Source organism: Ranitomeya imitator, chromosome 1, assembly GCF_032444005.1.
Source record: "Ranitomeya imitator isolate aRanImi1 chromosome 1, aRanImi1.pri, whole genome shotgun sequence".
Taxonomy (NCBI): domain Eukaryota; kingdom Metazoa; phylum Chordata; class Amphibia; order Anura; family Dendrobatidae; genus Ranitomeya; species Ranitomeya imitator.
The window spans coordinates 1,192,046,826-1,192,069,683 of record NC_091282.1 but is presented as its reverse complement, the minus strand read 5'-3'; the positions used below and the strand labels follow the sequence as shown (position 1 = coordinate 1,192,069,683).

The following is a 22,858-nucleotide window of genomic DNA, read 5'->3' as shown; positions in this document are numbered from 1 at the left end:
GTTTCCGGGTTGTGTCAAGCTCACTGAGACACCTATGCTTGCCTCGTCGTGGTGCGGTCGGGTTAGCCAACTCCAGGGTGCCTCCAGTTTAGGAGCTTCCTATGTGGGCTGCGTGAACTGGTAGTCAAGGCTGGTTCTGTAGTGCCAGTAGGCCCAGCTCCCCCTGTAGGACTGTTGGGGTTCGGTAACTGCGGCTGCCTCGCGGCCTAGCTGTTCTCTCCTCTCCTGTGGACCTTCGGGTCCACCACCTGGTTCCAGCACCGTCAGCTGGTTCCGGGCCGAGCCTTTGGCTTAGGTGCCTCCTCCTGGGTATCCGAGTTCCGCCAACGCCAGGCGGTCCTTGGTAGTGCTTTTAAGCGCGGGCACCTACAGCTTAGTAACCGGGTTCCAGCACCGTCAGCTGGTCCTCGGTCGTGCCATTGGCTCTTGCACACTGGGGCAACGCATCCGGGTTCCAGCACCGCCAGCTGGTTCTCGGCAGTGTTCTTGTCACAGGTACTCCCTCGTGCCAAGCCTGGTTTCAGCACCGTCAGCTGTTTCCGGGTTGTGTCAACTTCACTGAGACACCTATGCTTGCCTCGTCGTGGTGCGGTCGGGTTAGCCAACTCCAGGGTGCCTCCAGTTTAGGAGCTTCCTATGTGGGCTGCGTGAACTGGTAGTCAAGGCTGGTTCTGTAGTGCCAGTAGGCCCAGCTCCCCCTGTAGGACTGTTGGGGTTCGGTAACTGCGGCTGCCTCGCGGCCTAGCTGTTCTCTCCTCTCCTGTGGACCTTCGGGTCCACCACCTGGTTCCAGCACCGTCAGCTGGTTCCGGGCCGAGCCTTTGGCTTAGGTGCCTCCTCCTGGGTATCCGAGTTCCGCCAACGCCAGGCGGTCCTTGGTAGTGCTTTTAAGCGCGGGCACCTACAGCTTAGTAACCGGGTTCCAGCACCGTCAGCTGGTCCTCGGTCGTGCCATTGGCTCTTGCACACTGGGGCAACGCATCCGGGTTCCAGCACCGCCAGCTGGTTCTCGGCAGTGTTTTTGTCACAGGTACTCCCTCGTGCCAAGCCTGGTTTCAGCACCGTCAGCTGTTTCCGGGTTGTGTCAAGCTCACTGAGACACCTATGCTTGCCTCGTCGTGGTGCGGTCGGGTTAGCCAACTCCAGGGTGCCTCCAGTTTAGGAGCTTCCTATGTGGGCTGCGTGAACTGGTAGTCAAGGCTGGTTCTGTAGTGCCAGTAGGCCCAGCTCCCCCTGTAGGACTGTTGGGGTTCGGTAACTGCGGCTGCCTCGCGGCCTAGCTGTTCTCTCCTCTCCTGTGGACCTTCGGGTCCACCACCTGGTTCCAGCACCGTCAGCTGGTTCCGGGCCGAGCCTTTGGCTTAGGTGCCTCCTCCTGGGTATCCGAGTTCCGCCAACGCCAGGCGGTCCTTGGTAGTGCTTTTAAGCGCGGGCACCTACAGCTTAGTAACCGGGTTCCAGCACCGTCAGCTGGTCCTCGGTCGTGCCATTGGCTCTTGCACACTGGGGCAACGCATCCGGGTTCCAGCACCGCCAGCTGGTTCTCGGCAGTGTTCTTGTCACAGGTACTCCCTCGTGCCAAGCCTGGTTTCAGCACCGTCAGCTGTTTCCGGGTTGTGTCAACTTCACTGAGACACCTATGCTTGCCTCGTCGTGGTGCGGTCGGGTTAGCCAACTCCAGGGTGCCTCCAGTTTAGGAGCTTCCTATGTGGGCTGCGTGAACTGGTAGTCAAGGCTGGTTCTGTAGTGCCAGTAGGCCCAGCTCCCCCTGTAGGACTGTTGGGGTTCGGTAACTGCGGCTGCCTCGCGGCCTAGCTGTTCTCTCCTCTCCTGTGGACCTTCGGGTCCACCACCTGGTTCCAGCACCGTCAGCTGGTTCCGGGCCGAGCCTTTGGCTTAGGTGCCTCCTCCTGGGTATCCGAGTTCCGCCAACGCCAGGCGGTCCTTGGTAGTGCTTTTAAGCGCGGGCACCTACAGCTTAGTAACCGGGTTCCAGCACCGTCAGCTGGTCCTCGGTCGTGCCATTGGCTCTTGCACACTGGGGCAACGCATCCGGGTTCCAGCACCGCCAGCTGGTTCTCGGCAGTGTTTTTGTCACAGGTACTCCCTCGTGCCAAGCCTGGTTTCAGCACCGTCAGCTGTTTCCGGGTTGTGTCAAGCTCACTGAGACACCTATGCTTGCCTCGTCGTGGTGCGGTCGGGTTAGCCAACTCCAGGGTGCCTCCAGTTTAGGAGCTTCCTATGTGGGCTGCGTGAACTGGTAGTCAAGGCTGGTTCTGTAGTGCCAGTAGGCCCAGCTCCCCCTGTAGGACTGTTGGGGTTCGGTAACTGCGGCTGCCTCGCGGCCTAGCTGTTCTCTCCTCTCCTGTGGACCTTCGGGTCCACCACCTGGTTCCAGCACTGTCAGCTGGTTCCGGGCCGAGCCTTTGGCTTAGGTGCCTCCTCCTGGGTATCCGAGTTCCGCCAACGCCAGGCGGTCTTTGGTAGTGCTTTTAAGCGCGGGCACCTACAGCTTAGTAACCGGGTTCCAGCACCGTCAGCTGGTCCTCGGTCGTGCCATTGGCTCTTGCACACTGGGGCAACGCATCCGGGTTCCAGCACCGCCAGCTGGTTCTCGGCAGTGTTTTTGTCACAGGTACTCCCTCGTGCCAAGCCTGGTTTCAGCACCGTCAGCTGTTTCCGGGTTGTGTCAAGCTCACTGAGACACCTATGCTTGCCTCGTCGTGGTGCGGTCGGGTTAGCCAACTCCAGGGTGCCTCCAGTTTAGGAGCTTCCTATGTGGGCTGCGTGAACTGGTAGTCAAGGCTGGTTCTGTAGTGCCAGTAGGCCCAGCTCCCCCTGTAGGACTGTTGGGGTTCGGTAACTGCGGCTGCCTCGCGGCCTAGCTGTTCTCTCCTCTCCTGTGGACCTTCGGGTCCACCACCTGGTTCCAGCACCGTCAGCTGGTTCCGGGCCGAGCCTTTGGCTTAGGTGCCTCCTCCTGGGTATCCGAGTTCCGCCAACGCCAGGCGGTCCTTGGTAGTGCTTTTAAGCGCGGGCACCTACAGCTTAGTAACCGGGTTCCAGCACCGTCAGCTGGTCCTCGGTCGTGCCATTGGCTCTTGCACACTGGGGCAACGCATCCGGGTTCCAGCACCGCCAGCTGGTTCTCGGCAGTGTTCTTGTCACAGGTACTCCCTCGTGCCAAGCCTGGTTTCAGCACCGTCAGCTGTTTCCGGGTTGTGTCAACTTCACTGAGACGCCTATGCTTGCCCCGTCGTGGTGCGGTCGAGTTAGCCAACTCCAGGGTGCCTCCAGTTTAGGAGCTTCCTATGTGGGCTGCGTGAACTGGTAGTCAAGGCTGGTTATGTAGTGCCAGTAGGCCCAGCTCCCCCTGTAGGACTGTTGGGGTTCGGTAACTGCGGCTGCCTCGCGGCCTAGCTGTTCTCTCCTCTCCTGTGGGCCTTCGGGTCCACCACCTGGTTCCAGCACCGTCAGCTGGTTCTCGGCAGTGTCTTTTGCTCTTGTACCTTCTGCTCCCCATCCTGGTTCCAGTACCGTCAGCTGGTTCCGGGCAGAGCCTTTGGCTTAGGTGCCTCCTTCTGGGTATCCAAGTTCCACCAACGTCAGGTGGTCCTTGGTAGTGCTTTCAGGCACGGGTACCTCCTGCTTAGTAACCGGGTTCCAGTAACGTCAGCTGGTCCTCGGTAGTTCCATTGGCTCTTGGACCTTCGGCTACCCATCCGGGTTCCAGTACCGTCAGCTGGTTCTCGGCAGTGTCTTTTGCTCTTGTACCTTCTGCTCCCCATCCTGGTTCCAGTAACGTCAGCTGGTTCCGGGCAGAGCCTTTGGCTTAGGTGCCTCCTTCTGGGTATCCGAGTTCCGTCAACGTCAGGCGGTCCTTGGTAGTGCTTTTTAGCACGGGTACCTCCTGCTTAGTAACCGGGTTCCAGTAACGTCAGCTGGTCCTCGGTAGTTCCATAGGCTCTTGAACCTTCGGGTAGCCATCCGAGTTCCAGTTCCATCAGCTGGTTCTTGGCATTTTCTCAGCCTTCTTGTACCTTCTGCTACATTTCCAAGTTGAAGACCCTAACGTCGACGACCCGGAAGACCACCACGATGACGACGACACGGAAGACCACCCCGATGACGACGACGACGACGGCGGAGATGACGACACTGGAGACGACGACCCTGGAGACGACAACATGGAAGACCGAGAAGCAGAAGAACAAGAGGCTGCAGAACAAAGAGCAGAAGAACATTAAGCATAAGACTTAATATCAGAGCAAAAGATATTATCTAAATTATATGCAGAAGAAGACTAAGCAGTGTATGGGGGTGAGTCCGTTCCTCCTCGTGGTGCCCCTGGATAAAGCCTGATGCTGCAGGCCAAACTGAACGCGGACAAATGTAACTTTTGTGACTGGCAGAACGGAAGGTGTAATCTTCAAACTTTTATAGATAACAACTACGGGAATGCCTGTCACAAATGAGAATATGATGAAGAAGTAGAATAGGAAGAATAATAACAGTGGAATAAAAAGAATATGTAGAATAAGAAGAATAATAATAGTTGAATAAAATGAATATGAAGAATGTAATAAAAAAAAAAAAATAGGTAGAAGATGAAGAAGAAGATGAATAAGGTGAAGAAGTTGATGTCAAAGATGCTGATGATGATGAAGATGAAAGTGTGGGAAAAGAAAAAAAAAAAGAAAAAAAAGAAGGGGAAGGGCGTGGAATAGTGAAACATCAATATCTGACAAAATAAAAAAAAAATTTACATAGTCAATATCTTTGTCACTCCGAACGTCTTAAAAAAAAACAAAAAACATGCTATTCTATTTGATTGGGATAAACCTCTATGACTTTAATGTCTCCGCCACCTCCCCAAATACATCCGGCATTATTCTTAGTTGTTTTCCTTCATGTAGAATGAACCTACAAGGAAAGAAAGGGTTTATTTTAATTCCGATATTTTGGTCCCATTGACTTGCATTGGGATCGGGTATCGGTATCGGCGATATCCGATATTTTTTGAATATCGGCCGATCCAAACCGATACCGATACTTTCCGATATCGGAAGGTATCGCTCAACACTATTTGTTAACCATTATTGATGACTGGATTGGTGCGTGACAAGTTTTAATGCTGGGTTATGCACTGTGTGAGGCAGTGACCGGTGTCATATGCGAGGGTCGCTATGTATCCCCCAGGATGTGCTTAGAAGCATATTAGATCCGCTGGAGTGCCCTGTGCTCACAGCAGGTTGCCTTTGAGACACAGGGAAGAATAAAAGTGAGTGTGAACTGGGTCAAGTTATTTGTCCCAGAAATTATTCAGGAAAACCCGGTATGGGCTTTTATTTTGAAACGGACTGCAGGATGGTAGTGGGGCCGGTCCGTTTCCTCCAGCCCAGATCTTATAGTGGCCCATGGCCATAGAATCTGGAGGATAGAAAAAAAAACCCTGCAAGAGAGTTTGGGTGTGTCAGACTGGTCTGGGAATCAGACCTAGCAGGAGGCTTGTGCAGAGCTCTTTCCGTGTGGAGAAACACGGGCCAGGCAGAGCCTGAAAAGCCAGACACCCCAGCGTACACGGGGGTGTAATACGCTCACGGCAACGGATTGTGGACTGTTGTTATTTTTTCCCGGCTGCATACCGAAGGACTTGTTTGCTTTCTTTTCCGGTTTGTGAGTATGCTGTGAAATAAACAAGACTTTGTTTGAACTTTATATGGGTCACTGCCTATTCACTGCACAGCAAGGACATCGCTACATCACAACTGATATAGGACTGTGGAGTGGATATTTATAATTTATTTACTTATCTATATATATAATTGCCTAAGGGTTTTTCCGTCTGTCTGTCTGTCTTTCTGTCTGTCTGTTTGTCTGTCTGTCTTTCTGTCTGTCTGTCCTGGAAATTCCGCCACTCTGATTGGTCGAGGCCGTGAGGCCTCGACCAATCAGCAACGGGCACAGCATCGACGTAGAAATCCCGCGTCTCTGATTGGTCTAGGCCGCCAGGCCAGCGACGATGATGTCATAAAGGACGTAGAAATCTCATGTTTCTGATTAAGCGACGGGCACAGCGACGATGATGTCATAAACGACGTAGACATCCCGCGTCTCTGATTGGTCGAGGCCGCCAGGCTTCGACCAATCAGCAACGGGCACAGCGACGATGATGTCATAAAGGACGTAGAAATCCCACGTTTCTGATTCAGCGACAGGCACAGTATCGACGTAGATGTCATAATGGTTGCCATGGCGACGATGATGTCATAAAGGTTGCCTCGACCAATCAGCGACGGGCACAGTCTGCCGCGAATTCTGGAATCATCATTGTCCATATACTACGGGGACATGCATATTCTAGAACAGAGGTCCCCAACTCCAGTCCTCAAGGCCCACCAACAGGTCATGTTTTCAGGATTTCCTTTGCATTGCACAGGTGATGCAATTATTACCTGGGTAAGACTAAGGAAATCCTGAAAACATGACATGTTGGTGGGCCTTGAGGACTGGAGTTGGGGACCCCTGTTCTAGAATACCCGATGCGTTAGAATCGGGCGGCCTCGACCAATCAGAGACGTGGGATTTCTACGTCGATGCTGTGCCCGTCCAACCCGCAACCATTATGACATCATCGTCGCTGTGCCCGTTGCTGATTGGTCGAGGCAACCTTTATGACATCATCGTCGCCATGGCAACCATTATGACATCATCGTCGCTGTGCCCGTCGCTGATTGGTCGAGGCAACCTTTATGACATCATTGTCGCCATGGCAACCATTATGACATCATCGTCGCTGTGCCCGTCGCTGATTGGTCGAGGCCTGGCGGCCTCGACCAATCAGAGACGCGGGATTTCCAGGATAGACAGACAGACAGACAGACGGAAAAACCCTTAGGCAATTATATCTATACTAGATTGTGGCCCGATTCTAACGCATCGGGTATTCTAGAATATGCATGTCCCCGTAGTATATGGACAATGATGATTCCAGAATTCGCGGCAGACTGTGCCCGTCGCTGATTGGTCGACGCAACCTTTGACATCATCGTCGCCATGGCAACCATTATGACATCTATGTCAATACTGTGCCCGTCGCTGATTGGTCGAGGCATGGCGGCCTCGACCAATCAGAGATGCGGGATGTCTACTTCCTTTATGACATCATCGTTGCTGTGCCCGTCGCTGATTGGTCGAGGCCTGGCGGCCTCGACCAATCAGAGACGCGGGATTTCCAGGACAGACAGACAGACAGAAAGACAGACAGAAAGACAGACAGACGGAAAAACCCTTAGACAATTATATATCTATATATATAATTGTCTAAGGGTTTTTCCGTCTCAACGGGCACGGGCACAGCGACGATGATGTCATAAAGGACGTAGACATCTCACGTTTCTGATTCAGCGACGGGCACAGTATCGACTTAGATGTCATAATGGTTGCCATGGCGACGATGATGTCATAAAGGTTGCCTCGACCAATCAGCGACGGGCACAGTCTGCCGCGAATTCTGGAATCATCATTGTCCATATACTATGGGGACATGCATATTCTAGAATACCCGATGCATTAGAATCGGGCCACAATCTAGTAAAATATATACCCCACTAGTTCTGTGTCATTGTTAATAACCAGCATTACATGTCCATTATTAGAGTGAGTTATACGTGTGCTGCTGCAGTCTCTTGTTCTATGTCCCATAATATTGTAATCCATATTTGTTAATGTTGTTTATGAACTGTTCCATAATGGAATAAAATGTGATATTATTCATTGAAGATTATTGGATCATTGCTCCTTTTTCCTACTATGTTAGGGCGGTCCCACACGTCCAGATAATTCCGGTACCGGAAAAATTGGTACCCGAATTATCCGTGTCCATGTGCCCGTGCGTTTCTGTGGCACATCAGTGTGGCACACGTGCGGCACACGTGTGCCGTCCGTGTGCCGACTGGGTACCACACGCACTGTGCTGGAGACAGCGCTAGAGATAAGCACTGTCCCCCCCACGTGGTGCTGAAGCCGCCATTCATATCTTCTCTGCAGCAGCGTTTGCTGTAAAGAAGATATGAATAATCCTTTTTTTTGTTTCTCGTGTTTAACATAAAGATCCATGTCCCCAAACCCCCTCCCACCCCCTGTGCGCCCGCCCGCTGTTATTAAAATACTCACCCGGCTCCCTTGCTAAAATACTCACCCAATTTTCATGTACAAGATGCTGAATTAAGAAAGACATGCAAAAAAAAAAGATCTCGAAAGTATGAATTTACTTTAACCCCTTTCTGCCATTAGACGTACTATTGCGTCCATGTGGGGTGGGCTTTACTTCCCAAGGACGCAATAGTACGTCATATGCGATCGGCAGCGCTCACGGGGGGAGCGCCGCCGATCGCGGCCGGGTGTCAGCTGTTTATCGCAGCTGACATCCGGCACTATGTGCCAGGAGCGGTCACGGACCGCCCCCGGCACATTAACCCCCGGCACACCGCGATCAAAGATGATCGCGATGTGCCGGCGGTACAGGGAAGCACCGCGCAGGGAGGGGGCTCCCTGCGGGCTTCCCTGAGCCCCCCGCAGCAACGCGATGTGATCGCGTTGCTGCGAGGGTCTCACCTCCCTCCCTGCTCCCTCCAGCCCCGGATCCAAGATGGCCGCGGATCCGGGTCCTGCAGGGAGGGAGGTGGCTTCACAGAGCCTGCTCAGAGCAGGCACTGTGAAGGCTGCAGCGCTGCACGTCAGATCAGTGATCTGACAGAGTGCTGTGCAAACTGTCAGATCACTGATCTGTGATGTCCCCCCCTGGGACAAAGTAAAAAAGTAAAAAAAAAAATTTCAAATGTGTAAAAAAAAATAAAAAAAAATAAAAATATTCCAAAATAATGAAAAAAAAATATATATATATTATTCCCATAAATACATTTCTTTATCTAAATAAAAAAAACAAAACAATAAAAGTACACATATTTAGTATCGCCGCGTCCATAACGGCCCGACCTATAAAACTGGCCCACTAGTCAACCCCTTCAGTAAACACCGTAAGAAAAAAAAAAAAAAAACGAGGCAAAAAACAACGCTTTATTATCATACCGCCAAACAAAAAGTGGAATAACACGCGATCAAAAAGACAGATATAACTAACCATGGTACCGCTGAAAACGTCATCTTGTCCCGCAAAAAACGAGCCGCCATACAGCATCATCAGCAAAAAAATAAAAAAGTTATAGTCCTGAGAATAAAGCGATGCAAAAATAATTATTTTTTCTATAAAATAGTTTTTATCGTATAAAAGCGCCAAAACATAAAAAAATGATATAAATGAGGTGTCGCTGTAATCATACTGACCCGAAGAATAAAACTGCTTCATCAATTTTACCAAACGCGGAACGGTATAAACGCCTCCCCCAAAAGAAATTCATGAATAGCTGGTTTTTGGTCATTCTGCTTCACAAAAATCGGAATAAAAAGCGATCAAAAATTGTCACGTGCCCGAAAATGTTACCAATAAAAACATCAACTCGTCCCGCAAAAAACAAGACCTCACATGACTCTGTGGACCAAAATATAGAAAAATTATAGCTCTCAAAATGTGGTAACGCAAAAAATATTTTTTGCAATAAAAAGCATCTTTCAGTGTGTGACGGCTGCCAATCATAAAAATCCGCTAAAAAACCCGCTATAAAAGTAAATCAAACCCCCCTTCATCACCCCCTTAGTTAGGGAAAAATTAAAAAAATGTATTTATTTCCATTTTCCCATTAGGGCTAGGGTTAGAGTTAGGGCTAGGGTTAGGGCTAGGGTTAGGGTTAGGGCTAGGGTTAGGGCTAGGGTTAGGGTTAGGGCTAGGGTTAGGGCTAGGGTTAGGGTTAGGGTTAGGGCTAGGGTTAGGGCTAGGGTTAGGGTTAGGGCTAGGGTTAGGGCTAGGGTTAGGGCTAGGGCTAGGGCTAGGGTTAGGGTTAGGGCTAGGGTTAGGGCTAGGGTTAGGGCTAGGGTTAGGATTAGGGTTAGGGCTAGGGTTAGGGCTAGGGCTACAGTTTGGGTTGGGGCTAATGTTACAGTTAGGGTTTAGATTACATTTACGGTTGGGAATAGGGTTGGGATTAGGGTTAGGGGTGTGTCAGGGTTAGAGGTGTGGTTAGGGTTACTGTTGGGATTAGGGTTAGGGATGTGTTTGGATTAGGGTTTCAGTTATAATTGGGGGGTTTCCACTGTTTAGGCACATCAGGGGCTCTCCAAACGCGACATGGCGTCCGATCTCAATTCCAGCCAATTCTGCGTTGAAAAAGTAAAACAGTGCTTCTTCCCTTCCGAGCTCTCCCGTGTGCCCAAACAGGGGTTTACCCCAACATATGGGGTATCAGCGTACTCAGGACAAATAGGACAACAACTTTTGGGGTCCAATTTCTCCTGCTACTCTTGGGAAAATACAAAACTCGGGGCTAAAACATATTTTTTGTGGGGAAAAAAAAGATTTTTTATTTTCACGGCTCTGCGTTATAAACTGTAGTGAAACACTTGGGGGTTCAAAGTTCTCACAACACATCTAGATTAGTTACCTGGGGGGTCTAGTTTCCAATATGGGGTCACTTGTGGGGGTTTCTACTGTTTAGGTGCATTAGGGGTTCTGCAAACGCAATGTGACGTCTGCAGACCATTCCATCTAAGTCTGCATTCCAAATGGCGCTCCTTCCCTTCCGAGCTCTGCCATGCGCTCAAACGGTGGTTTCCCCCAACATACGGGGTATCAGCGTACTCAGGACAAATTGGACAACAACTTTTGGGGTCGAATTTCTCCTCTTACCCTCGGGAAAATACAAAACTGGGGGCTAAAAATAATTTTGGGGGGAAAGATTTTTTTTTTTAATTTTCACGGCTCTGCGTTACAAACTGTAGTGAAACACTTGGGGGTTCAAAGCTATCACAACACATCTAGATGAGTTCCTTAGGGGGTCTAGTTTCCAAAATGGTGTCACTTGTGGGAGGTTTCTACTGTTTAGGTACATTAGGGGCTCTGCAAATGCAATGTGACACCTGCAGACCATTCCATCTAAGTCCTCATTCCAAATGGAGCTCCTTCCCTTCCGAGCCCTCCCATGCGCCCAAACAGTGGTTCCCCCCCACATATGGGGTATCAGCGCACTCAGGACAAATTGGACAACAAATTGTGGGGTCGAATTTCTCTTGTTACCCTCGGGAAAATACAAAACTGGGGGCTAAAAAATAATTTTTGTGGGAAAAAATGTTTGTTTTATTTTTACGGCTCTCCATTATAAACTTCTGTGAAGCACTTGGTGGGTCAAAGTGCTCACCACACCTCTAGATAAGTTCCTTAGGGGGTCTACTTTCCAAAATGGTGTCACTTGTGGGGGGTTTCAATGTTTAGGCACATCAGTGGCTCTTCAAACGCAACATGACGTCCCATCTCAATTCCTGTCAATTTTGCATTGAAAAGTCAAACGGCGCTCCTTCCCTTCCGAGCTCTCCCATCCGCCCAAACAGTGGTTTACCCCCACATATGGGCTATCAGCGTACTCAGGACAAATTGTACAACAACTTTAGGGGTCCAATTTCTTCTCTTACCCTTGGGAAAATAAAAAATTGGGGGCGAAAAGATAATTTTTGTGAAAAAATATGATTTTTTATTTTTACGGTTCTACATTATAAACTTCTGTGAAGCACTTGTTGGGTCAAAGTGCTCACCACACCTCTAGATAAGTTCCTTAGGGGGTCTACTTTCCAAAATGGTGTCACTTGTGGGGGGTTTCAATGTTTAGCCACATCAGGGGCTCTCCAAACGAAACATGGCGTCCCATCTCAATTCCAGTCAATTTTGCATTGAAAAGTCAAATGGCACTCCTTCGCTTCCGAGCTCTGCCATGCGCCCAAACAGTGGTTTACCCCACATGTGGGGTATTGGCATACTCAGGACAAATTGTACAACAATGTTTGGGGTCCATTTTCTCCTGTTACCCTTGGTAAAATAAAACAAATTGGAGCTGAATTAAATTTTTTGTGAAAAAAAGTTAAATGTTCATTTTTATTTAAACATTCAAAAAATTCCTGTGAAGCACCAGAAGGGTTAATAAACTTCTTGAATATGGTTTTGAGCACCTTGAGGGGTGTAGTTTTTAGAATGGTGTCACACTTGGGTATTTTCTATCATATAGACCCCTCAAAATGACTTCAAATGAGATGTGGTCCCTAAAATAAAATGGTGTTGTAGAAATGAGAAATTGCTGGTCAACTTTTAACCCTTATAACTCCCTAACAAAAAAAAATTTTGGTTCCAAAATTGTGCTGATGTAAAGTAGACATGTGGGAAATGTTACTTATTAAGTATTTTGTGTGACATATCTCTGTGATTTAATTGCATAAAAATTCAAAGTTGGAAAATTGCGAAATTTTCATAATTTTTCGCCAAATTTCCGTTTTTTTCACAAATAAACGCAGGTACTATCAAATAATTTTTACCATTGTCATGAAGTACAATATGTCACGAGAAAACAATGTCAGAATCACCAGGATCCATTGAAGCGTTCCAGAGTTATAACCTCATAAAGGGACAGTGGTCAGAATTGTAAAAATTGGCCCGGTCATTAACGTGCAAACCACCCTTGGGGGTAAAGGGGTTAAGGTGTTACTCTTTTTTACACGCTTTTTGTGAAATTTCAATAAGAGCTTTGCAAAAAATTGTTGAAATAACCATGGAGCATTCTTATTTTTGCTGAGGTTTTCAGAAGTCACAACAAAAACACAATATTAGAAAAGCGCAGAAGAATTACTGCACTTTTACCGCTATGGGTAATATGACAGCAAAAACTGTATTGAGTTTCTACTGCAACTTCAGGTAAGCCGCAGAATCAGAAATGCACCATACTGTGAGCACAATGAAACGCTAGTCGGTAGTGCTATTCTCCGAATCATTTCATTGAAAGCTGATTTAATTAAGGCCCTGTATTTAGAAATTAATCACACCATGTTCTTTCAAGAACACAGGGCTAGTTAATTAAAATTCTGTACTTTGACGCAAATGAAGACGCCACAAACTTCACCATCATTTTTTCTTGTAATTTTTTTCTTTCTTTTTCTTCTTTTTTTTGGGAAATTACAGCTATATATCTATATATATAATTGTCTAAGGGTTTTTCCATCTGTCTGTCTGTCTGTCTGTCTTTCTGTCTGTCTGTCTGTCCTGGAAATCCCGCGTCTCTGATTGGTCGAGGCCGCCAGGGCTTGACCAATCAGCGACGGGCACAGCATGGCGACGATGATGTCATAAAGGTTGCCTCAACCAATCAGCGACGGGCACAGTCTGCCGCGAATTCGCCTCGACCAATCAGCGACGGGCACAGTTTCGACGTAGATGTCATAATGGTTGCCATGGCGACGATGATGTCATAAAGGTTGCCTCGACCAATCAGCGACGGGCACAGTCTGCCGCGAATTCTGGAATCATCATTGTCCATATACTACGGGGACATGCATATTCTAGAATACCCGATGCATTAGAATCGGGCCACAATCTAGTATATATATATATATATATATATATATATATATATACATACAATTTATAGTTTTCAGAAAAGAAATGCAAAATGTTTTGCTTGGAACTTCGGAGACATGTTGTCAGTAATTTGTAGAATAAAAGAACAATTTACATTTTGCTCACAAATATACCTATAAAGAAAAAAATCAGACAAAGTGAACATTTTACATACAGTATAAATATATATATATATTATACGTATATATTAATTATCAAAGTTTACTAACTTTCTGATGTTTACCAGTATACCAATGAAAGAATAATTAAACCCCTTAATTACCTGTAGATTTTTTTTTTTTTTTTTCGCGCTTTACTATTTTTCTTCCCTATTCTCCAAGTGCTATAACTTTTTTGATTTTTCACTTGACTATGCCATATGAGAGGTTTTTTTTCACAGGTATCACAGGTTCCTGTCCCCTGAGGGGACTAACAAATAAAGTAAAAAGTAACAAATAAATTGTTTTTAAAAAGTTTAAATAAATTAAAAAAACTGAAATCACTAAAAAAAACTATGAAAAATACACATATTTTATATCAGCGTGTTCAGAAAAGTCATATTTATGAAAATATGAAATGAATTAACCTGATCTGCAAAAACTGTGAAGATAAAACAAATTGAAATGCCAAAATTCCTGATTTTTGGTTACCACAACTCCACAAAAAAAATGCAATAAGAAGTGATCAAAACATCATATGCACTCAAAAATGGTATCAATAAAAGCATCAGGTTAACACTAAAAAAAAATGAGCCTCCGCGCAGCTCTGGTAACAGAAAAATAAAAATGTTACAGGTTTTGCAAAATGGCGAGTCAAGCTCATTTTTGCTTTTTTACGAATGTCTGATTTTCTTTTCACCATTTAGATAAAAATATTTCAAGTTTGGTATCGCCGTAATCTTACTGACCTCAACAATCACGTTTACAGGTCATTTTTACTGTACAATGAACTCTGAGAAAACAAAACCCTTAAAAAAAATTGTGGATTTGTGGTTATTTTTTACATATTTTTTTTTTGCAATTTTACGTCACTTGGATTTTTTTCTTTCCCATTTTACAGTAAACTGTATGATAGAATGAATGGTGTCATTCAAAAGTACAACTAGTCCCTCAAAAAATAATATTGAGGGATGCACAATAAATAAATGTATCTGATAAAAATGCAGCAAAAATGTTGGGCACCGAGCGGTGCTCATAGCAACCGGGCTATGACAACCTTAGAGGTCTGCTGGAGTCTCCAGGTTGTCATGCCAACCCATCAGTGACCCACGATCACGGAAGCATGAGTTAAATGCCTCTGTCAGAGATTTAACATGTTAACAGCCGTGGGTGGAACGCAATTCTACCAGCAGGCTGTAGTGATGAGCGAGTATACTCGTTGCTCGGGTTTTCCCAAGCACTCTCTGGTGTCCTCTGAGTATTTTGGCGTGCTTAAAGGTTTAGTTCTTGTCGACGCAGCTGCATGATTTTCAGTTTCTAGACAGCTTGAATACATGTGGGGGTTGCCTGTTTGTTAGGGAATCCCCACATGTGTTCAGGCTGTCTAGCAGCCGCAAATCATGCAGCTGCGTCAACAAAAACTAAATCTCCGAGCACACCAAAATACTCAGAGACCAACCGAGCATGCTCGGGGAAAACCGAGCAACGAGTATACTTGCTCATCACTTCATGGGGCCTGTGATCTGGCAGTGTCCGTCTCTTTAAGAGAGCATAAAAGTGCAATCGACCACAGTTTTATGCACTTTGCTCTATGGTTTGCAAACCAAGACTAAAACACCCAAACCCTTTGCTGCAGAGTTTTTAAACGTTATCTGTGGCCACGGACCACTTGTAAGACCCGGCCTGGAAGGAGCGAACTGTCCTACTACCATCCTGTAGTTTACTCCAAAAATAAAAGCCCATGCTGGGTTTTCTTAAATCCGCCTTGGACAAACAACTTGTCCAAGACCAAACTTACTTTTATTTTGCACTACAATCACAGCTATGTGTTATGATCAGGTGACCTTGAAGCAGCATGAAAACTTTCACTGGAGTAGGTGGTAACTATACTGACCGCAAACACCGCAACTAGAAGTAGCCGTGGGGTGTACCTAACAAACCCTAGACACCTTGACACAGCCGGAGGACTAAATACCCCTATAGATGGAAATAGGAATTTCTACCTTGCCTCAGAGCAGAACACCAAAGGATAGGCAGCCTGTTATGAACAGGTAATTCAGAACCACAATGGACATTGAAGTTCAGAGCACACAGAGTGACCTGACAATTACCAAAAACAAAGGACGAGCTCTGAGACGTGGGAACTCTGCTGACCGCAATCCCTAATCCTAACACACCACACTAGAGGTAGCCGTGGATTGCGCCTAACGCTCCCTATGCAACTCGGCACAGCCTGAGAAACTAACTAGCCCTGAAGATAGAAAAAAAAGCCTACCTTGCCTCAGAGAAATTCCCCAAAGGAAAAGGCAGCCCCCCACATATAATGACTGTGAGAAAAGATGAAATACAAACACAGAGATGAAATAGATTTAGCAAAGTGAGGCCCGACTTACTGAATAGACCGAGGATAGGAAAGATAGCTTTGCGGTCAACACAAAAACCTACAAACAACCACGCAAAGGGGCAAAAAGACCCTCCGCACCGACTAACGGTACGGAGGTGCTCCCTCTGCGTCTCAGAGCTTCCAGAAAGCAAGAAAAACCAATATAGCAAGCTGGACAGAAAAAATAGCAAACAAAAATAACACAAGCAAAACTTAGCTTATGCAGGATAGACAGGCCACAGGAACGATCCAGGAGGAAGCAAGACCAATACTAGAACATTGACTGGAGGCCAGGATCAAAGCACCAGGTGGAGTTAAATAGAGCAGCACCTAACGACTTAACCTCATCACCTGAGGAAGGAAACTCAGAAGCCGCAGTACCACTCTCATCCACCAAAGGAAGCTCATAGACAGAACCAGCCGAAGTACCACTCTCGACCACAGGAGGGAGCTTGGCCACAGAATTCACAACAGTACCCCCCCCCTTGAGGAGGGGTCACCGAACCCTCAATCAGAGCCCCCAGGCCGATCAGGATGAGCCACATGAAAGGCACGAACCAGATCGGCAGCATGGACCTCAGAGGCAAAGACCCAGGAATTATCTTCCTGACCATAACCTTTCCACTTAACCAGATACTGGAGTTTCCGTCTCGAAACACGAGAATCCAAAATCTTCTCCACTATATACTCCAATTCCCCTTCAACCAAAACCGGAGCAGGAGGATCAATAGATGGAACCACAGGTGCCACGTATCTCCGCAACAATGACCTATGGAACACGTTATGGATGGAAAAAGAAGCTGGAAGAGTCAAACGAAAAGACACAGGATTAAGAACCTCAGAAATCCTATATGGACCAATGAAATGAGGCTTAAATTTAGTAGAGGAATCCTTCATAGGAATATAACGAGATGACAACCAAACCAAATCCCCAACACGAAGTCGGGGACCCACACAGCGCCTGCGGTTAGCGAAACATTGAGCCTTCTCCTGGGACAAAGTCAGATTGTCCACTACATGAGTCCAAATCTGCTGCAACCTATCCACCACAGTATCCACACCAGGACAGTCCGAAGACTCAACCTGCCCTGAAGAGAAACGAGGGTGGAACCCAGAATTGCAGAAAAACGGCGAAACCAAAGTAGCCGACCTGGCCCGATTATTAAGGGCGAACTCAGCCAAAGGCAAAAAGGACACCCAATCATCCTGATCAGCAGAAACAAAACATCTCAGATATGTTTCCAAGGTCTGATTGGTTCGTTCAGTCTGGCCATTTGTCTGAGGATGGAAAGCCGAGGAAAAAGACAAATCAATGCCCATCCTAGCACAAAAGGCTCGCCAAAACCTCGAAACAAACTGGGAACCTCTGTCAGAAACGATGTTCTCTGGAATGCCATGTAAACGAACCACATGCTGGAAAAACAACGGCACCAAATCAGAGGAGGAAGGCAATTTAGACAAGGGCACCAAATGGACCATCTTAGAGAAGCGATCACAAACCACCCAAATGACCGACATTTTTTGAGAGACGGGGAGATCCGAAATAAAATCCATAGATATATGTGTCCAAGGCCTCTTCGGGACCGGCAAGGGCAAAAGCAACCCACTGGCATGAGAACAGCAGGGCTTAGCCCGAGCACAAATCCCACAGGACTGCACAAAAGAACGCACATCCCGCGACAGAGACGGCCACCAAAAAGATCTAGCCACCAAATCTCTGGTACCAAAGATTCCAGGATGACCAGCCAACACCGAACAATGAACCTCAGAGATAACTTTATTCGTCCACCTATCAGGGACAAACAGTTTCTCCGCTGGGCAACGGTCAGGTCTATTAGCCTGAAATTTTTGCAGCACCCGCCGCAAATCAGGGGAGATGGCAGACAAAATTACCCCCTCTTTGAGAATACCCGCTGGCTCAGGCAAACCCGGAGAATCGGGCACAAAACTCCTAGACAGGGCATCCGCCTTCACATTTTTAGAGCCCGGAAGGTATGAAATCACAAAGTCAAAACGGGAGAAAAACAGCAACCAACGAGCCTGTCTAGGATTCAACCGTTTGGCAGACTCGAGATAAGTCAAGTTTTTGTGATCAGTCAAGACCACCACGCGATGCTTAGCTCCTTCAAGCCAATGACGCCACTCCTCGAATGCCCACTTCATGGCTAGCAACTCTCGATTGCCAACATCATAATTTCGCTCAGCAGGCGAAAATTTCCTGGAAAAGAAGGCGCATGGTTTCATCACCAAGCAATCAGAACTTCTCTGCGACAAAACAGCCCCTGCTCTAATTTCGGAAGCATCAACCTCGACCTGGAACGGAAGCAAAACATCTGGTTGGCACAACACAGGGGCAGAAGAAAAACGACGCTTCAACTCCTGAAAAGCTTCCACAGCAGCAGAAGACCAATTGACCACATCAGCACCCTTCTTGGTCAAAAATCAGTCAATGGTTTAGCAATGCTAGAAAAATTAGCGATGAAGCGACGATAAAAATTAGCAAAGCCCAGGAACTTCTGCAGACTCTTCAGAGATGTTGGCTGAGTCCAATCATAAATGGCCTGAACTTTAACAGGGTCCATCTCGATAGTAGAAGGAGAAAAAATGAACCCCAAAAATGAAATCTTCTGAACACCAAAGAGACACTTTGACCCCTTCACAAACAAAGAATTAGCACGCAGGACCTGGAACACCATTCTGACCTGCTTCACATGAGACTCCCAATCATCCGAGAAGACCAAAATATCATCCAAGTATACAATCAGGAATTTATCCAGGTACTCTCGGAAGATGTCATGCATAAAGGACTGAAACACTGATGGAGCATTAGAAAGTCCGAATGGCATAACCAGGTACTCAAAATGGCCTTCCGGCGTATTAAATGCTGTTTTCCATTCATCGACCCGTTTAATACGCACAAGATTATACGCACCACGAAGAACTATCTTGGTGAACTAACTAGCCCCCTTAATCCGAGCAAACAAATCAGACAGCAGCGGCAAGGGGTACTGAAATTTGACCGTAATTTTATTTAGAAGGCGGTAATCAATACAAGGTCTCAGCGAACCATCCTTCTTGGCCACAAAAAAGAACCCCGTTCCCAATGGCGACGATGACGGGCGAATATGACCCTTCTCCAAAGACTCCTTCACGTAACTCCGCATAGCGGCATGCTCAGGTACACATATATTAAACAGTCGACCCTTAGGAAACTTACTACCAGGAATCAAATCGATAGCACAATCACAATCCCTATGCGGAGGTAGGGCATTGGACTTGGGCTCATCGAATACATCCCGGTAATCAGACAAGAACTCTGGGACCTCAGAAGGGGTGGATGATGAGATAGACAGAAATGGAACATCACCATGTACCCCCTGACAACCCCAGCTGGACACAGACATTGATTTCCAATCTAATACTGGGTTATGGACTTGTAGCCATGGCAACCCCAACACGACCACATCATGCAGATTATGCAACACCAGAAAGCGAATATCCTCCTGGTGCGCAGGAGCCATGCACATGGTCAGCTGGGTCCAATACTGAGGCTTATTCTTGGCCAAAGGCGTAGCATCAATTCCTCTCAATGGAATAGGACACTGCAAGGCCTCCAAGACAAACCCACAGCGCCTAGCAAACTCCAAGTCCATCAAATTCAGGGCAGCGCCTGAATCCACAAATGCCATGACAGAATAGGAAGACAAAGAGCAGATCAAAGTAACGGACAAAAGAAATTTCGACTGTACCGTACCAATGGTGGCAGACCTAGCGAACCGCTTAGTGCGCTTAGGACAATCGGAGATAGCATGAGTGGAATCACCACAGTAGAAACACAGCCCATTCTGACGTCTGTGTTCTTGCCTTTCAGCTCTGGTCAAAGTCCTATCGCACTGCATAGGCTCAGGTTCATGCTCAGATAATACCGCCAAATGGTGCACAGACTTACGCTCGCGCAAGCGTCGACCGATCTGAATGGCCAAAGACATAGACTCATTCAGACCAGCAGGCATAGGAAATCCCACCATGACATCCTTAAGGGCTTCAGAGAGACCCTTTCTGAAAATAGCTGCCAGCGCACATTCATTCCATTGAGTGAGCACGGACCACTTTCTAAACTTCTGACAATAAATCTCTATCTCATCCTGACCCTGACACAGAGCCAGCAAATTTTTCTCTGCCTGATCCACTGAATTAGGTTCGTCGTACAGCAATCCGAGCGCCAGAAAAAACGCATCAATATTACATAATGCAGGATCTCCTGGCGCAAGGGAAAATGCCCAGTCTTGAGGGTCACCACGTAATAAAGGAATAATGATCTTAACTTGTTGAACTGGGTCACCAGAGGAGCGGGGTTTCAAAGCCAGAAATAGTTTACAATTATTTTTAAAATTCAAAAACTTAGCTCTATCTCCAGAAAACAACTCAGGAATAGGAATTTTAGGTTCTAACATAGGATTCTGAACCACTAAATCTTGAATATTCTGTACATTTAAAGCGAGATTATTCATCAAAGAGAACAGACCTTGAATGTCCATGTCCACACCTGTGTTCTGAACCACCCTGATGTAAAGGGGAAAAGAAAGACAGAACACAGTGCAAAGAAAAAAAAATGTTCTCAGAACTTCTCTTTTCCCTTTATTGAGAAGCATTAGTACTTTGGGCCTCCAGTACTGTTATGAACAGGTAATTCAGAACCACAATGGACATTGAAGTTCAGAGCACACAAAGTGACCTGACAATTACCAAAAACAAAGGACGAGCTCTGAGACGTGGGAACTCTGCTGACCGCAATCCCTAATCCTAACACACCACACTAGAGGTAGCCGTGGATTGCGCCTAACACTCCCTATGCAACTCGGCACAGCCTGAGAAACTAACTAGCCCTGAAGATAGAAAAATAAGCCTACCTTGCCTCAGAGAAATTCCCCAAAGGAAAAGGCAGCCCCCCACATATAATGACTGTGAGTAAGATGAAAATACAAACACAGAGATGAAATAGATTTAGCAAAGTGAGGCCCGACTTACTGAATAGACCGAGGATAGGAAAGACAGCTTTGCGGTCAACACAAAAACCTACAAGCAACCACGCTGAGGGGTAAAAAGACCCTCCGCACCGACTAACGGTACGGAGGTGCTCCCTCTGCGTCTCAGAGCTTCCAGAAAGCAAGAAAAACCAATATAGCAAGCTGGACAGAAAAAATAGCAAACAAAAATAACACAAGCAAAACTTAGCTTATGCAGGATAGACAGGCCACAGGAACGATCCAGGAGGAAGCAAGACCAATACTAGAACATTGACTGGAGGCCAGGATCAAAGCACCAGGTGGGGTTAAATAGAGCAGCACCTAACGACTTAACCTCATCACCTGAGGAAGGAAACTCAGAAGCCGCAGTACCACTCTCATCCACCAAAGGAAGCTCATAGACAGAACCAGCCGAAGTACCACTCTCGACCACAGGAGGGAGCTTGGCCACAGAATTCACAACAGCAGCCCCCCGCAAATATTGACTGTGAGTAGTAGAGGAAAAGACACACGCAGGCAGAAAACAGGATTTAGCAAATGAGGCACACACTAGCTAAATAGGAAAGGATAGGACAGGATATTAAGCGGTCAGTATTAAAAATCCTTCCAAAAATATCCACAGCAGAAAAGACAAAAACTCCACTATCTAACTAAAGATGTGGAGCGTATATCTGCATCTCCAGAGAATCCAACAAGACCGAGAAAACACTGACACAGTCTAAGCTGGACAAGAGAAAAACAAATGAATAGCACAGAATATAAGCACACTGCAAGTGCGCCACAGGAACAAAAAACAGACACTTATCTTTGCTGAATTGACAGCTGAGCAGGAGAAGCCAGAAAGTGAACCAACACTTCAGAAGAAACATTGACAACTGGCAAGGGCTAATGAATCCTGCACACTTAAATATCCCAGTCAGAACAGCAATCAGCAGATACACCTGGCCAGGACTGTGACTCAGAGACAACTGCATTCCCACCTGCAACCACTGGAGGGAACCCAAGAGCAGAATTCAGAACAGCTATGCCTGTGACTGCAATGCACTCCACCGGCCTCAATACGCTTCTGTGCGCATCCTTGGGGATACATATCGCCCCTCACATATAATACATGTCGGTGTCACTGCCTCACAGGCTCTGTATATGGAGTCCGCAAACTATTATAGAGAAATATGCGCTCCAAGAGGCAAATAGCGCTCTGTTCCTCCCGTGTGTCGCCAAGTGGCTAGGCAGTACTGTACAGCTCCATATGGGGTATTTATACATTCAGCAGAAATTATGGGACAATTTTTGGAGGCATTTTTACCCAATTCCCACTATGAAAATGTAAAATCTGGGGCTTACACACAATCTTGGTGGTAAAAATTGTAATTATTTTTTCTACACTTCCCAATAGGATAACATTCTGTGACACACCCGTATTGTCAAAATGATCACTGCACACCTAGATTAATTCATTGAGAGGTGTAGTTTGTAAAATGGGGTCACTTATGGAGAGTTCTGTTGTTCTGGCACCTCAGGGGCTCTGCCAACGTGACATTGCACCCTCAAGCCAATGCAGTAAAATCTGCACTGGAATATAGCTCTCTTTCCCTTCGGAGCTTTCCACTGTGCCTCAAAAGTAGTTTTTGACCACATATGGGGTATCGGTTTATTCAGGGGAAATTGCACAACAAATTGTATGGTTCATTTTCTCTTGTTACTTTTGCAAAAATGTTAAATATGGAGCTAAAAACATTTTTGT

General features: G+C 46.7%; 1 protein-coding gene across 5 annotated transcripts in view; it reads left to right on the top strand.

Annotated features, from left to right (window-relative positions):
• Positions 1–22,858, top strand: part of SLC2A9 (solute carrier family 2 member 9) — a 574,319-nt gene that overhangs the window by 71,277 nt on the left and 480,184 nt on the right. The window contains exon 1 of one of the 5 annotated variants that reach the window (XM_069744849.1): positions 4,948–5,676. The exons of the other annotated variants lie outside the window; for them this stretch is intronic. The gene's annotated coding sequence lies outside the window, so the exon portion shown is untranslated. Of the gene's footprint in view, positions 1–4,947; positions 5,677–22,858 lie in introns of those variants that run through there. 5 annotated transcript variants of the gene reach the window in all.